Here is a 15,796-nt window from a genome sequence, read left to right as displayed (position 1 = left end):
GAGGTACCAGATAAAGAATGGAGCCCCACCTCATTCTGACCCCTGCTCTTTCCGTTCCTTTCTCCAGGGGAAAAGAGTACAATTCAACAGTATAAAGATTGATTGTGAGCTAATGAGATAGACAAGACAACCGAACATTTATTAAATATACTTTCATGCCAGAAAAAAATGTATTATACACACAAAAAGCACACAGAGCACGTTAGTACCGTGCTTATAAATGTGGGTCCGATTTCGAGTCCTGCTCTGGAGTGACCAGTCCTGTGAGATGGAGAAATGTTAGGTCAGCTTAGGCTCTCCCGGACTTGTTTCCTGTCCTGCAAAGACGGACTCGCTAGGCGTCCCACCCCCATAGAAGTGCTGTGGGGTGTAAATGACGTGCATGGGCAGACCAAGCACAGCTTCTCTTTCCTCGTAAGTGCAGGATAGAATGGATTTGCGGAGACGGCGTTATGGCCGCACCGTGTAGACTCTCAGTGCTCCAAAGGGAAGACTTGTGGTTTGGAGATGGGATTCTCACTTCGGTAAATACCCAATGATTGTGTTATTGGGCTCTTCTGATTTGAATCTATTCTTTGGAAAGTACATATTGTAGATATATTTTTTCAAGCATGCGTGCTTTTTTTCTTTTATTATTTACAGTTCTACTCTCTCATCTCTTGGTGTGACTTTTCATGGAATCCAGGAAACAGCCCTAAGCCACCTGCCTCTTCACTCTTCTCCGTGGTGGTTTTTTCCCTGACTAGAAGAGGGTTTTGCATAGGAAATTTTCTTTGTTCCCCTTTTCTTGCAGTCTCTCTCTCTGTCTGCCCATCTCTCACCTGTCCATCTGTCCATTTATCTACCCACTCATTCTTCTGACATGTTCCAAGAAGCACTTCAGGCAGCTTACAGAAGAATAGATACCAAATAAACAGGTGAGAAAATGGGGCCAAGTTCAGACAGTGAGGCTAGGAAGCGAGCTTGTGTGATGTTTGCAGGCGTGAGACACACGCCTCTGCCCTGTGACTTATCAGATCGACAACAAGAGTGTGCCTGAGGCTCCCAGCAGACACAGGGAAATAGGGTTTGTGGGAGATGCTCACTGGCTGTGAAATAAATAAGTGGATGTGAAGAAGCCCAGCCTTTCCAGCTACTAAGGCTTAGGAGGATATTTTGAGTGTCTTCCAAAATCAGAGTATTTCATCTTTTATATTGTCAGAGTTCTACATATTGTTGGTTACATTCTATACCTGAAAATTTCTCCAAAACTCCTTCCTACATGAGTCCCATGGCTCAGGAATGGGGTGGTCCTGCTCATTGACGGTGTTTGGACAGAAACAGAAAATGACAGCCTCAAAGGAGCCTGGGATTTGTCAGTTATGTTTTGTCAGTGCTGTAGATTTCAGAGAATGTTTTCACAGTTTCTCTCCATCTGTGGCGGCAGTGTGCTCTCTTAGCAGCATCAGGAGCTCAGGGCCACGGGATGGTGAGTGCTGACTGCACTGCCGTCAAGGCATCTAATGTAGTCACTGCAGGCGTGGTGCTTTTACATACGGCATTTCATGTTCTTTAATAGAAGGTTTCAACAGGGAGTTAATTGAGTTAATTAACATTTAATAAATATGATAAATTTTTGAAAAGACAGTTATAAGCAGAATATAAGCTGTGAAGATTTTAAGAACGGTTTCATTACTGAAATTTCAGTAGGGAAGATTCAGTTTACCTTATTTATGCCTCTCTTTTAAAGTAACAAAGAAACAAGACAGAAAAAGCAGAGGATGATTTCTGTTCTTCCTCTCGGCTTGCAGGTGCCCTCACCTCCAGTGACATCCATCCAGACACCAGCACTGACACTGGCCGTGCTCAGATCTGCCTCAGCCCTGAAGACACAACTGACAAATAGAAGGGGGCCACGCCCTGTTACAGCAGGTGCTCTCACTTAGTGGGTCCTTATGTAACTGTGCGGTGTTAATCAGGATCGCCCGTTCTACATTACATGACTCTGCTGCGGTGTCTCCTAGTTACTTGTTTCTGTATGTACTCGTGTATTTTCTCCAATGTGTGGTACTACACATCTTAAAATGCTTTTTTCAGATGAAAAATAATGTGTATTTAATATAATAAGTCTGAAAAAAGGGGCAAAAGAGGCTATCCTTATCCCACTACTCAGAGATAATAATTAACACTTTAACATCTATTTTCTGTTCTTTTCATCAGTGTGTATCAACTCTCTCATAAAAACCAGTGAGCATTCTGTGCCTGTTTACTGTGTGGAGACCTCCATTTTCCATTTGGCTTTTTATATGTTTTTCTACAATATTCTAATTCCCCTGGCATGATTTTTAATGACCAGTATAGCATTCTGTCTTGTGGAGGCATTGTCCATTTTACTTCGGACTTAAATAAACTTTTAAATTCCAAGTATATTTAACTGAAATACTGAAAAGAGAACTGTGGTGGTACTGAAAGGCCCCTATATCCCTTCCCCTTTTTTCCTGAGGGCAAAACTGTTGACAATGTGGTGTATATATTTCATGACATTTATGCCTATGTATATACACATACATACATAGATACATACACGAATCTGAGAAATCTATGTATATGTGTGTGTATATATGCTTTATTGAAAAATAAGGCCATAATACATGTTTTATGCAGCTCGCTTTATTCACTCAGGGGTATAACATAGACGTCCTCCCACTCCATACTCACCCGGTCCTTTCAGATAGAGTGGAGGGGTCCCCTGATGTGCAGGTGTGTTCTCTTGTGCAATGACACCTTTGGTGGGAGAGTGCTGTGGACAAGGCCCTGAACCATGCCGAAACGCCGGCCCCATCAGAGCCCACAGCTCGCCGTGATTTACCGCTTCATTGTATTGATGGTGGACACTTAAGTTTTCTCCATTTTCCACTGTCAGAAAAGATGTTTGACTGGCATCCTTCTTCTGTAAATATTCCTGTGATCTCGTATGAGTATTCCTTTAGTTAAGGCTTCTGGAAATTTAGTTCCTGGATGTGACATTTACATTCATCACAGGCTCTTTTCAAGTGACTCTAGAAATTCCATCTCCAGTGGGGAATGAAAAGATGTAGAATTACTTATGTAACCATTTCTCTATAGCAGGATTTGATTTCACTTCAGCTTTTCATCCCACCATTGTAAACAGTGCTGTGAAAATATCCTGATGAGTACATCTTTTTGAACTGATTTTTTCTAAACGAAACGATTCCTAGAAGGGGAGTTCAGTCTGTGTGTACACACGTTTTTCAGAGTTTACATATCCATTGACATGTCGTCCTCCAAACACGTTGCTCACAGTTTGTTCTCTCACAGATGGACACTAGCTAGAACAACTTTTAAAAATATTTGCCAATATGATGAGCAAAAGTGCTTTTTCATTGTTTTAGTTTGCATTTGATGACCAATGAGGTATTCAGCATTTTTCACTTATTAGCCATCTGACTTTTAAAAAGTGAATGATCCCTTTTGTCCTTCGCACACAGTTAAGTGAGGGAGCTTCTTGTTGCTTTGTGACAGCTCTTTGTATGTTATGAACATTAACCCCTTGACTTCATCAATATGTATCACGCAGTTTTTACTTGTCATTTCTTGCCTTTCATTTTATTCAGTAGGTTTACTTTTGTTGTGGCCCAAAATATACTTAAGATAGTAAATGTCTTCTTTTTGGGTTTTATTTTTGGTATTATTTTAGAAATACTTTCTTATAATGGTACAAATCTCTTCTGTAGGTTTTTTAATCTCTAAGATGGAGATGATAATAGTACTTGTTATAGTGAGGAGAAGTTGAATTAATATGAGCAAAGAGTTGTATTTGCTGTTATTAGTACTTTTTAATATTTACATCACTATATGTAATTTTTCTTGTGGTCATTATGACAGGAATAGAATTTGTTCTTTCCAGGTGATTCTCTGATTTTCCCAGGACAATTATTGAATTCATACTTTGCTCTTTGATTTGAAATCCCACATGCACAAAATACTTATGTACACTAAAGTCTCTTTTTGAGCTCATGGTTTATTTCTGTCAATCTTACTTTATTACTCCAGCACCATAACTTACATATTGTAAAAATTTATTTAATATCTGACAGTGTGATTTTTTTTTTGATTCTTTTCTTCCATCCCAATTTTTCTTGGCTAGTATTATGACTTTATTATTCCTGAAGAATTCTAAAATACTTAGTTCAAGTTAAAGAATAAAAACAGATAAGGGTTTTCATAGGATTTTTTAGTAAGTTTTGAATTATCTTTAACAGAGCATTCATTTTACAAAGCTGCTTTCCTCCATGCAATATGTTGATGTCTCTACATTCACATCTCTTAATTTACCCCTCAGTATAGTCCTGTATTTTTCTCCATGTACAACATGGGCATTATTTTTGAATTTAGCCCAGATTATTGTTTATGTTTTACTTAATTTTGTAAGTGAGAATTTTTTGCAATTATATTTTTTAACTCTTCAAACTGACACCTAGGAAGGCAGATTCGGATTGTCAATACTCACTTTGTAACTTGTCATTTAAAATTGTAAGTATTAAATACTTGTTCCAGAATCCTTTCTTTTCTGTTTTTCAAAATTTGTTTCCAAGATTATCAAAGTGGTCGTAGCTAAGTAGTATATTTGGGGAGACTGATGGAGAGAGGTAGTGTGGCTCATGTACAAACTGTGAGCATTTTCATGGCTGCCTTTAGGCTGGAGAGGCCTCCGAAGAACCCAGGTTAGACCAGGGATGGCTTTTTATGCACTTGAAAGCCAGCATTCCTGCCTTTGTGGAGAAGCCTGTTGGGCGTGACAGGTAGATGATCAAGGTCCGATGGAGGCCATTGGCTGCACAGAGCGCTGTGACTGTGAGAACTGGCGACCATTAACATGGGAAATGCTTGGCGCCAGGAACACTGCAGGGGAGCTGGGGAGCCTGTGTGTTAAGGATTTTCCAGTCCTGGGAGTGAGAAGAGCAGACTCTGCATTCAGATCTGAGTTTGAATTCATCCTCTCTTGTTTAATGGTCCTCTGACTTTTGTCAAGTTATATATCCGCTTTGAACTCCTGTTTTCTTGTGTCTCAAAATAGGAGAATTACGGCCTGCTGCTAGAGTGTTTGATCAGGGTAAATGATTTGTGTCTATAAGATGCCACGTACTGTCACAAGTTCAGTGAGAAATGGGCTGTTGCCTCTTCTGCAACTCAGTGTTCGACAAGACACCTGGGGAAAGCCAGTCCCTAATTTGTGTGTGATGCAAGTAGGAACAAAATTAATGTCTTGCCTTTCGCTAGCAGGATTCTTACTCCTTTGCTTCATTTACTTCTTTCCTCCTTTCATTTCCCCTTTCCCCTCCTCCACCAAAAGAACCTGAGAATGTCTCAGAACACTAGATTCAAATTACTTTAAAGGTTGTCTCATCCTCATGAAATGACAGTAACATAAAAAAATCTGTACACATCCCAGAATTCATTGTATTTGATTTACGCACACACGCGCGCGCGCACACACACACATACACACACACACACACACACACACACACACACAATCAGGCTACCTCCCACTTACAGAGGAAGAAGAACCACTTATTCTGAGTTTTCATTCACTGTCCGTGAGAGCAAGGTGTCTTACGCAGACTTTCACCTGGCTTCATGCATGGTGTTTTTAGTTTGATTTCTGCTTGTGGCCATAGAATTATTCTCCTAACAGAAGAGAGGAAGTGGAGACATAGACATTCTGCTCAGATATTGGTGTCATCATATTTGAGTTGGGAAGGACTTAAGACAGCATAGAGTCGTATCTGTTTATGGGTGAGAATCCATGATAGTGTAACTTGGACAAGAACCTGGATCTTCTGCCATCGTGCCCACGAGGGTGAAGAGGCAACTTGGTGGGGGATGGCAGTGATCCTTCTTGCTTGAGTTCCAGGGTCTTGCTAGTTTTCATTGCTCACCTGCCTTTAGTTAAGGTCCATGAGGCCTCTCATTGGAAGGTCATGCTGTTCTGATAAATAAAGTTACTAATCAGCAAAAAGCTCTGGACCCACTCATATTTCCCAGAGTTTTTTCTGCTGACCTGCTGACACTTTATATAAATGAGACCTAAGAAACTACTGGATATAAAATCCTTTGTGTTATCCTCGAGTTCCATAGGAATGGGGTGCTGTCTCAGGCTGTCTAAGGCTAGATCTGAATAAAGATAGGGTGATAGGCTTTGCTGCTGGACCCTCCACAATCAAATGTGTTTTCCACCTTAGTGTTTAGAATCAGGCAGATGAGCTCAAATCTTGCCTTTACCAGTTATTAGCTTAGTGACCTTGGGGAAGAAACTGTACTTAATTGTGTTCAATTTTCTTTGTTTGTAAATAAGTTCAGTATTTATTTTAAGGTTTTTGATTTAGAGTTGAATGAGTTAATTTCCTCATTTATACCTAAAATATATATCGCGTGGCTCTATGATGGTGCCTTGGTTGTTGATTACTAAGGCACTCGGCAGGGAGAAAGGGGGTGGGGGACCCCTGGATTCTAGAGCTTATTATATTCCAGGATATGCTTGTAAAAGACTGGATGTGCAGTGGAGTTTTAGTAAATATCCATTCCTTTCCTAATCCGCATTGATTGTGTATATATCTTTATATTAATATATGAACAAATTTATAATGCAATTTAAATCTTTCTGCAGAATTTAAAATATGTAGTTGTAACAAAAATACATGAAATAAAATGATTTCACTTTTATTTTCTTTTCAATAAGCAAAACAAAATAAATTAGAAAAGAAAAAAAAGGTTTGAAGGAGTAGAAATAACTTTCTTTCCGTAGAATCAATTCCCTAACAAAGGTTTTTTGGTTGTGTTGTTAAACAGCATATAAAATTGATAGGTTGTGACATATTGGAAATGAGGAAACAGTGGAGACATACTACCTCCAATGAAGTCATTTAGTTACCACGTCAAAACTAGTTCTGCTTCCTGAATGACAGGCCAGTAAATCGGGAGATGAGGTGTTAGAGCAAGGAATACTGACTTTATTTGAAAAGCTGGCAGACCCAGAAAATGGCATACTGATATCCTGGAGAACCCTCTTCCCCAAGTCAGAATTCAGTCTCCTTTTTTACTAAAAAGGGGCGGGGGTGTTGTTGGTTGTTGCAAACTTCTTGCTGTACGAATTGATTTCCTTGGAATCCTTTGTTCTTGCAGCTGTCCATGTGGGTCAAATCATGGTGCCCCTGTAAAACCTCCAAAAATAAACAAAGTTTATTCTGTTTTACTACTTGCCATCTATATATAAGTGCAGAAGAGCTAACATCCTTAAAGATCAGAGCCCGGAGAATAGTCTCTCCTGGATATTTCAGGCTAAAGGCAACTTTCTTTTACAAAAGCTCCAGAGCTAACAAGTCTGAACCTAGAAAACAGGGCAGAGGTTTAAAGCCAAAGGAACACATCTAATATGGAGTCAAATTTGTTCTTTTCTATTACAATTTCTTTTTCCACCTCATAAATAATTTTAATAAGAAACATGGGCAATTTTTTTTTTTATTTTTGCTTCTTAATAACGGATAAGTGGTCCAAATACATTTTTGTGAACAGGGATGCTGTGCGTGCCTTGGGGTCACAGCAAATTCTTGTTGGGGGTGGTCGACCCTGCAACATGCCTGCTGCCCCGTGACCCTTGGTGAGAGTCCCCCTAACCAGGGGCTATCTTCAGGAACCAGCATATGGGCATTGACCTCTGGAGACCTCTTTTTCAGGTGCAGGAAATGTTTTCAGATTCTGTGATTGAAAAATCACTCCAGCTGGGGAAAATTAGGGAATAAAGGAAGAGGAAAGGGGCTTGGAGTAGAGTAGAAGAGAAGGACAGAAGATCATGGAGCCTGGGGGCTTGGCAGCGAGGCCTCTGGAGAGAGAGAAGCAGGGGTGGGGATGGGCCCGGTTCCAGAACCAGCTCCTGCACCTGTCCCCGCGCCCAAGACACACAGCCTTTAATGACCCAGGACTCTCTGCTCTCTGGGCGTCACCCTAGGCAGAACCTTGAGAACAAAATTAAGGGGTGGGCAGTACTCACATAGGGGGTCACAGAGGACTTTGTTCAAGTCCACAGTGCCTTTTCTGGTCATGTGTCTTCAGTTGTCCTTTATCTTAGGATCTGAGGAACAGGAGCAAGGAACTCAGGGAGAGATCCAGGAAGACATCTGAGTGTGTTAGGGAGGACATTCACAGCGAAACGGGGAGCGAGGACACCTGCAGCAAAGTAAAATGACTTTACAACTATTGCATCAGAGCTGCAGGTATGAGAGAGCCTAAGCCTGTTTCAGAGTGAAGGGGACAAGTGGAAAGGAATGGTAAAATTTCCACTGACAATTGAAATTTTGTTAAACAGCCTGCTAATCTTAATTGTATCACTTGAATGTAGGCAGGTGTATGTCTGTGAGCATTTATAGGTTCACACAACCCCACCAGCCCCTCTTGACCCCATCAGGGATGGGCTTTCTCAAGCACAGTGCACCTCCTGCTTGGGTGGGCCATGCTGCATGTCCTCACCTTGGGCCGGGCTGCTGCAGGGCACTGAGTCCCCAGGCACGGGCTGTGAGACACGACAGGAACATCTCTGCTCATAACTGAGAGCATCCGTTTCCCCCTGCAGTGTAAGAATGCCGGTGACTCAGTTAGAAGCATGCTTCAAAGCTGTCCGTGTCTTTGCCATCCAGAAGCGGAGCCTGGGAGCTTCCGAATTTCTCCAGAATGCGGTTTACATTCACCTTCGATAGGTGAGTGCATGTCCACTTACAATTGGAGGAATTACTGCAGTTTTTCTGAAACTTACCACTATTCCATCTGATTTTTCTGTGCTAGGATTCAGTATAGCCTGCTAAAAATTCTGGAGTCAGATCTTGAAACCCTGATGAAGAGGACTATTTATCTTATTTCTTTATATGATAGTATTTTACTTTCAAAATTCAGAGTTTTTGGTTTTTTGAGGAAATTTGGGGGGGGTTGGAGAATCAACTTTTCTCTTACCATCTATGTGACCTGTTGCTATATGCCTCTCACCTGTCTTCTGTCACTTGTGAGGCAGTTCCATTTGTGACCCTGTCTGGTTTGTTCATGTTATAAAACATAAAGTCTGTAAAAGTACAGTCCCTTTTACTCTGAAGACATTCCACAAGTACTACTTAAATCTGAGTGTGGTTTTTAGAAGAGAGAATCATTAGAACATGTACTTGCAGGTTGCTAGTGCAAAATCCCCAAATCAATACTCTAGCTCAACATCTAAGATCTTTCTAATCTACCTTGGATTTATATGAAGTAGTGAAGCAGTTTGCTAAGAACACAAGACCAGGTTTAGAATACAGGCTGGTGTAGCTCAGCAGGTCCTTCCATGCTGATGCTCTGCCAGAGGGCGGGGCTGAGGAGAGAGGGCGTGTCCTGCCCTCCCTGAGCTGACAGTTTCATGGCAAAGACCTTCATCAGGTGAAGAACTGGGAGTTTCTTCTAAGAACAGTGGGATTGAAAAGAGTCCTATAAGCGCGGGACTGACAGAATCCCATTTGACTCAAGTAGGGGAGAGCGGTTGTGGGGCCACTTGGGAGACTCGTGAGTCCAGGAGTGCAGTGTTGGTGGTTTCCACTTGAGCGGTGAGATGGTCAGTGGGTAAAAGCGAACAGATTGAAGACATGATTAGATGGTAAAAAGAAAGGATGAATGCTGTCTGTGAAGGTAGGATGGAGTAAGGCCCAGCTTTCTGGGTGGATTAATCAGGTAAATGATGGTCCTGCTGTGCTTTTAGGAGGGAAACTTGCAGAGGAATTTCGGGGGGAAAACTGATGAGTTCAGTTGTAGGTAAAGTGAAAGGCTGCTCGATGTGTGGTCTGGGAACTCAGGTGAGAGCCAGTAGTGAGTAGAGGAAGGGGAGAGAGTTTTTCAAATCATTTTGTCTTGTGAACATACAAATAAGAATGAGTAATGACACACAAAACCTCTAAATTCTGGATTTAAAACCCAATAACATTTTGTTATATTGAGTGCAGAGGTTCTTAAATTTTTAGTAGAAATTAAACAAATAGAAACAAAATAGTGGAGTTAATCAACATCTTAGAGTTGATGTGTGTCCTTGTATATATTTTGATACCTCATCTCTTTATAAGCATAATCTACAAAAGCTTGTTTAGCATAAGATTTAAAAAAAGTGACGGGGCACACAATGTTGTGGGTTGAGGCTGATCACCTTGGGCAAATTTTGTAGTCTCTCTGTGCCTTAGTAGCATCTTCTGTGACTGCCCCCGGGCCCCTCATCACAGCTGATTTCCTAAACTAGATTTTGGGAGGGAGGCTGCTGAAGGGAATAAGAAGTGGCAAATGCTAGAGATACTGAAGAGAGACAAAAAAACAGATTAAAGCCTATAAACTTTGTACAAATACCCTCAAAAGTGTAAGAATCCCGCAGTGTTTTGAGCCACTTAGCATAAGGGAAACAAAATCACGTGGACCCAATTCTCTTGAGCATGTGAGTATTGTGGGTGGGAGGATGTCATCAGAAAAGTGTTGAGAAGAGGCCTTTTCATTTCCCTAGACGTTTCCACTAAGGATGGGGCAGAGGAGCGAAAACCCCCTCTTCACAGTGGAAGCTGCTGTTTTGTGCGAAACTGACCAAAGGTTGGAGACCAGTCATCAGCGGTGCTGGCAAATGAAGAGACTTCAGGATTGGGTGGGGCACTTGCTGTGACTTCCAGGTGACCTGCTGACTGGGGGCTGTGAGGAGGGCAGTAGGTTTGCAGGGTGACCCGGGCATAATCCCTGGCTCTGAGGCTGCTGGTCTGATTAGCAGACCTGGGCACCCGCAGTCCTAATGGGGCAGCTCATGATGTAGCCTGGGACATCTGCCATTCTGAGGGCGAGAAGAGGGCTCCTCTGAGGGGGTGTCCCTGTGGAGAGTGGAAACATCCTCCTGCAGTGGAGAAAGTGCCTCTGAGCACGGGGCCGGAAACACAGGCAAGAAGAGCCTGATCACGGAGGGTTTGGGAACCTGGAAGTGATACAGTGGCCTGAGAAGCCTTGTTCCTGAGAGACTGGAGGGAAAAAGATGCTGAAAAGTCAGGCAATGGTCCGACCCTGTGGTGGTTTATGAGTGACAAGAAAGGACTGGTCAGGCAGGCACGAGAGAACCCTGTGGCCATCCCAGCTGGGGCATCACGCCGGAGGGAGGAGCAGTTATAGATTTTGCCACTTATTAGCTGTGTGACTTTGAGCAATATCACTCCACCTCTCTCTACATATATCTTGATGTGTAAAGTGACAGAGTGACAGGCTCGTGTCATCAGAAGGCTTAGTTTAGCTCTGATCCTCTGTGTCCTGTCCTGTCAGTGCTACCCTGCAAGTTTCTGCAGCGGCTGCTCTTACCCTGAGATGGGAGGGCGCAGAGGGACATTGTAGACCCTGAGGGCAGGAAGAGGTTGCTTTAAAAGCAGACTTGTAGCCGCCTGCATTTGCAGACCTTCAGGCAGTTTGGTTGAAGTTAGTGGAGAGAACTTTGGAGGCCTTAGTATCCTCATAAAACTTGTTTTCCCTTGGGGACTGGATTTAACTTTGCAGATCCATGTTGAAGATTTGAGCTTCTGGCAAAGCTGTTTTCAGAGATGGGTATATACATAACATATGGTATAAAATAAAATGCTTTTATTTAATGTGTGGGACTTTGCAGGTCTTGGGAATAGCTAAGTTGGCCTGGTCTCCACGGATGACAGTAGGGGTCAGCAGAGCATGCGGGAGGGCAGGCTGACCGCCTTGCTTCTGCAGGGGGTTCTCCATAGCAAGACACTCTGTTGAGTTGACTCTTCTCTAAGTTTGGTCTGAGCAGACAGCAAAGTAATGAGTTCTGGTGGGATTGTATAATGACAGGAAGAAAGAGGAACCCGTGGTTTTCGGGACTAGGACACGCTTTTGGTTCCTGATCCAGTGTGTTCCATTACATAATTGATGAGTTGTGTCTATTCTGGGACTTGATTGAAAGAAACATTCAGCCTTAAAGTTAAGAGTTATGTATTATTTGAAGGGAGGACTCGAGCCGGGATGACAGCCTTTCAGATCACTCTGAGGGACTGCTCCCAAGAGGTAGGGAAGGAGCTGGGATATATAGGAGCTTTACAACAAAGACCAGGTAGTTGGAACAATAAAAGATTGTTATCTAAGAAAGCCAGGTATCTCAAGTTCAAGAATTTAGTGTTTTTCTATGTATGGGAGGATGCGAACATTTTGGTCATTGAATTCAATTCTTTAACGAGCACCTGGCTATCTAGGGCCAGTATCCTGTTGTTTCTTACTGTGAGTCCGCTCAGAGGGCACCACTGTGAGTGGCTGAGAGGCTAGGCTGCAGGCTTGTACTCGCTGAGGAGTGGCAGCAGCTGCTGATGACTTGGTTTCAGCATTCTTTGTTTACTGACATGGATGCAGTATTTTCATTCACATTGTAGTATTTTCATTCACAGTGCTCCCCCTTGGTTCTAAATTCGACCAATATTTTGAGAGACATTTCATGACCAATTTTGTCCCATGGTGCTAGGATGGCTCATTCCTAGTTAAGTTGAAGAATATCCTGAGCTGCCATTCAAGGTGTTAGATTTTTTATCAGGACCTGTTGATACTAAAATTTCTCTGGATCGCCTGTCTTACTAGTCTATTATGATCGAGGAAATGTTTGCCCTTCGTTGCTCATTCCCATACCTAGAATCACACTATTACAATTATTTTATACAGGGTTATAAATTTTATCTATTTCTTCAAGATGTTTAGCCATCATCAATCTTGTAGGCCTAGTTACACATTGGGAAATGTAACAGACAACAATTTTATTATATAGACAGGATATAAGTAATAAAGCTAGTAAAGTTAATAAAGTCACGAATGAGAATTTAATAGTCGAGAAGTTATATTTTTGGGTTAAAATTTTGCTTCTGTTCCTGATTGAGTTTGAGTCATCTTATGAGAAATTTCATATTTATGGTCAGGGTCAGAGCAGGTATTAATTAGCCTGGTGAGGTCTCCCACCTTGTAAGATCAACAGTGGCCTAAACAGAACTATAATTTCCTTTTTAGAATAACGTTTCTGAGGGCTATCTAGTTAGAGCCTTGGAGTAGGGAAACCCACCAAGGTAACACAGAAGTACTAGACATAGGTAATTTACCATAAACTTAACAGTTGGAGTAGTTCATAATCAAAGGTAGGAGAAATTATCAAAGTAATTGGCATACAGGCCTGGTTCGGTGTTTTGGGTCAGCTGTCTTACCTCAGATGTCGTCGTCTTCTCATCCTGGCCTGGGTAGATTTTTCTTCATTTGGGCATTGTTTTAAGGTGAGCAGTGCTCTATAGGCCAGTGCACTGCAGGGGCTGTTTCTGATAGGAAATGAATCCAAAAGTCCATTTCCTTCAGCTTTGGTATGTACGGTCTAGTTAAGAGTACCTGATAAAGGATCCTTCCATTCAGGTAGTAGACAGTTCTTTAAGTCATGCCTGTTCCAGTATGTATAATCCCCTGGCTGCAGGTCATGGGGCATTGGAAATTTACCCAAGGATAGATTACTGAACTTCAGAAACAAACCTAGAGTATTCTTTTCATAATTCAATTAACCTTTACAGCAATGTGACATAACAGCAAGGAATGATCTGGGAAATGTCTTAGTAAATATAGACCTCAATTAACAAAACTAGAATTTAATATCCACTAAAATATAATCTTTTTTCTCTCTAAAGTTACCCTCATTTTTCTCAAATATAGTCAAATCAAGAGTAATTTGTTTACAAGTTAAGTCTGATTATTTGATCATATAGGCTTTTTTAAATTGGCTGTGTTGGAACTTTTAATTAGGAGTCTCAGGGTAGGATGTTAATAAGGTTTTCTAAGGCCAGGAAAGCCACATCAAGGTCTTGTCATGGTTTTCTGCCTTACACATTTAGGTAAATTCTTTTCTCTTTAAAATCCTTAAAATACCTTGAGATTCCTATATCTGTTAGGAGATGATCTTCCTCATTTGTCTGATAGAGCCACTGGGGACCTAAGAGATTTTAGTCTCTTGAGGGATCAGATAGAGAGAAAAGATAACTGTTCCAAGTCTGCTTACATAGGTATAATTTATCAAATTTCTGTGAATCATAACTAGTTAAGGAGAAGAGTTTCTTTATGTCAGGGAAACAGGTTAAAAGCCAGTAGTATGTCAGACAAAATCAAAAATTATAACCATATTCACCAGTTTACTCAGTCCCATGTAACTAATTTTTTAATCAGTTTTCATTAGACATTTAAAATTTCTTACCGAGTTTAGTTCAGTGTTATAGTTTGAAATTTATTAGAAACCAGTAAATCTCCTTGAAGAGAAAGCATTTTGCAAAATCATCAGAAGAAAGCAATTAACTGTCTATAAATGACAAAAATTTAAAAGCATGTTTAGACACCGTTACACTATAATCGATGAAGAAACCTGGTCACTATAACCAGAAATATGACTGGTAACATTTTAGATATGCCAGATTTTAGTGAGTCCATATAATTTCTAGAGTATCTATATTAATAATATTTTCTCATACAATATAACCTTAGAAGATTTATTATTCATTTGACAATACCATGTATTTAACATGCCAAATAAATTTACTAGTTTAAAATCTCTCTTTGGGATGTTTCAGGGGCCCTCTGTAGCATCCCAAACTTAACTGGAGATTAAAAGAACTTTAATTAGAAATTGATATTTGGGGAGTTTGTTAAAAGATTTTAAAACACTTGGTCACGTAAACATATAGATCACTGTGAAGTAGTACTTATTCATTAAGAAAATACGTCAAAGGTAAAGGCAGAACAGATCAGGTAAGTGGTATAAGAAGCTTTACAATTTGTTACTGAAGGTGGATTAACATTTCAAGACAATTTTGTCCTCTTAACGGAGAGTAAACCAAATCTACTCTTGTACCAGTTTATGTCTAAGATTCATTTACTTTGCCCAAGTTGATTCTAAATTTAGCCAATTCCGACCACGTACAAATCCCTTTCTTCAGGGTTCCTCTTCCACAAGCCTTCCACAGCTTTCTATACTCATATTAGTTTGTTCCTTATTTTCTATTCCATTCAGAAGTAACCAGCTTCAGGACAAAGTCACTATTTTTCATTAACAAAATATAATTCCATTCTTATATCTTCCTTTACACATTTATCTTACTTTCCTAGGATACTGAGATCATTCCCTTAATAATAAAGACTATTTCAAGGTGGCACCAACCATTTATTAATACTTCTAAACACCTTTATTTTCTCTGTAAGAGGAAGTTAAATGTTAAATAATTCATATTTCAATCTTATTTTATCTGAAAATGGCATAGCTATTTAATAAAATCCTATCATTTAACTTAATGTAGCACAACTCTAGAATTTAAAGATATCAAACATTTAGAGATTATCTTAAATATACATTTTAAAAATATATTTTAAAAATTTACCCAAAGCTCTCATCTCATTTGCATTTAATTTATTTAAATTTTACCACACCACATTACTATTATATTTTTTAACAAATCTGCACCAGATATAACAGGATCTTATTTGACTTTCATTAAACCTAGGTTCAGTAAAAGTACTATACTTAATAGTGGTGACTTTAAAGATGTCTATATTAATTAGAACATACTTAAACTAAACAATATCAAATATTATCTTAATATTGAATATTTCCCAGTTCACATGAAGCTGAAGGTCAATTTGGTCAGTTTTTATTTTAAAACTACTTAATTTGTAAGCTCTTATTTTTTACGCCAATTAAGCAGAGCTCTTT

At 40.3% G+C, this 15,796-nt stretch overlaps 1 long non-coding RNA gene across 1 annotated transcript; it reads right to left on the bottom strand.

Annotated features, from left to right (window-relative positions):
* Positions 1 to 6,833: 6,833 nt before the first annotated feature.
* On the bottom strand, positions 6,834 to 13,374 carry LOC141573384 (uncharacterized). The gene is made up of 4 exons (XR_012499075.1): positions 13,266 to 13,374; positions 8,527 to 8,623; positions 8,051 to 8,226; positions 6,834 to 7,223 (listed from the first exon to the last, which is right to left on the bottom strand). It is a non-coding gene; the product is annotated as an uncharacterized LOC141573384 (long non-coding RNA).
* Between the last annotated feature and the right edge of the window lie 2,422 nt (positions 13,375 to 15,796).

Source organism: Camelus bactrianus, chromosome 15 (assembly GCF_048773025.1).
Source record: "Camelus bactrianus isolate YW-2024 breed Bactrian camel chromosome 15, ASM4877302v1, whole genome shotgun sequence".
Lineage (NCBI taxonomy): Eukaryota > Metazoa > Chordata > Mammalia > Artiodactyla > Camelidae > Camelus > Camelus bactrianus.
This window is presented reverse-complemented; position numbering and strand designations above follow the sequence as displayed.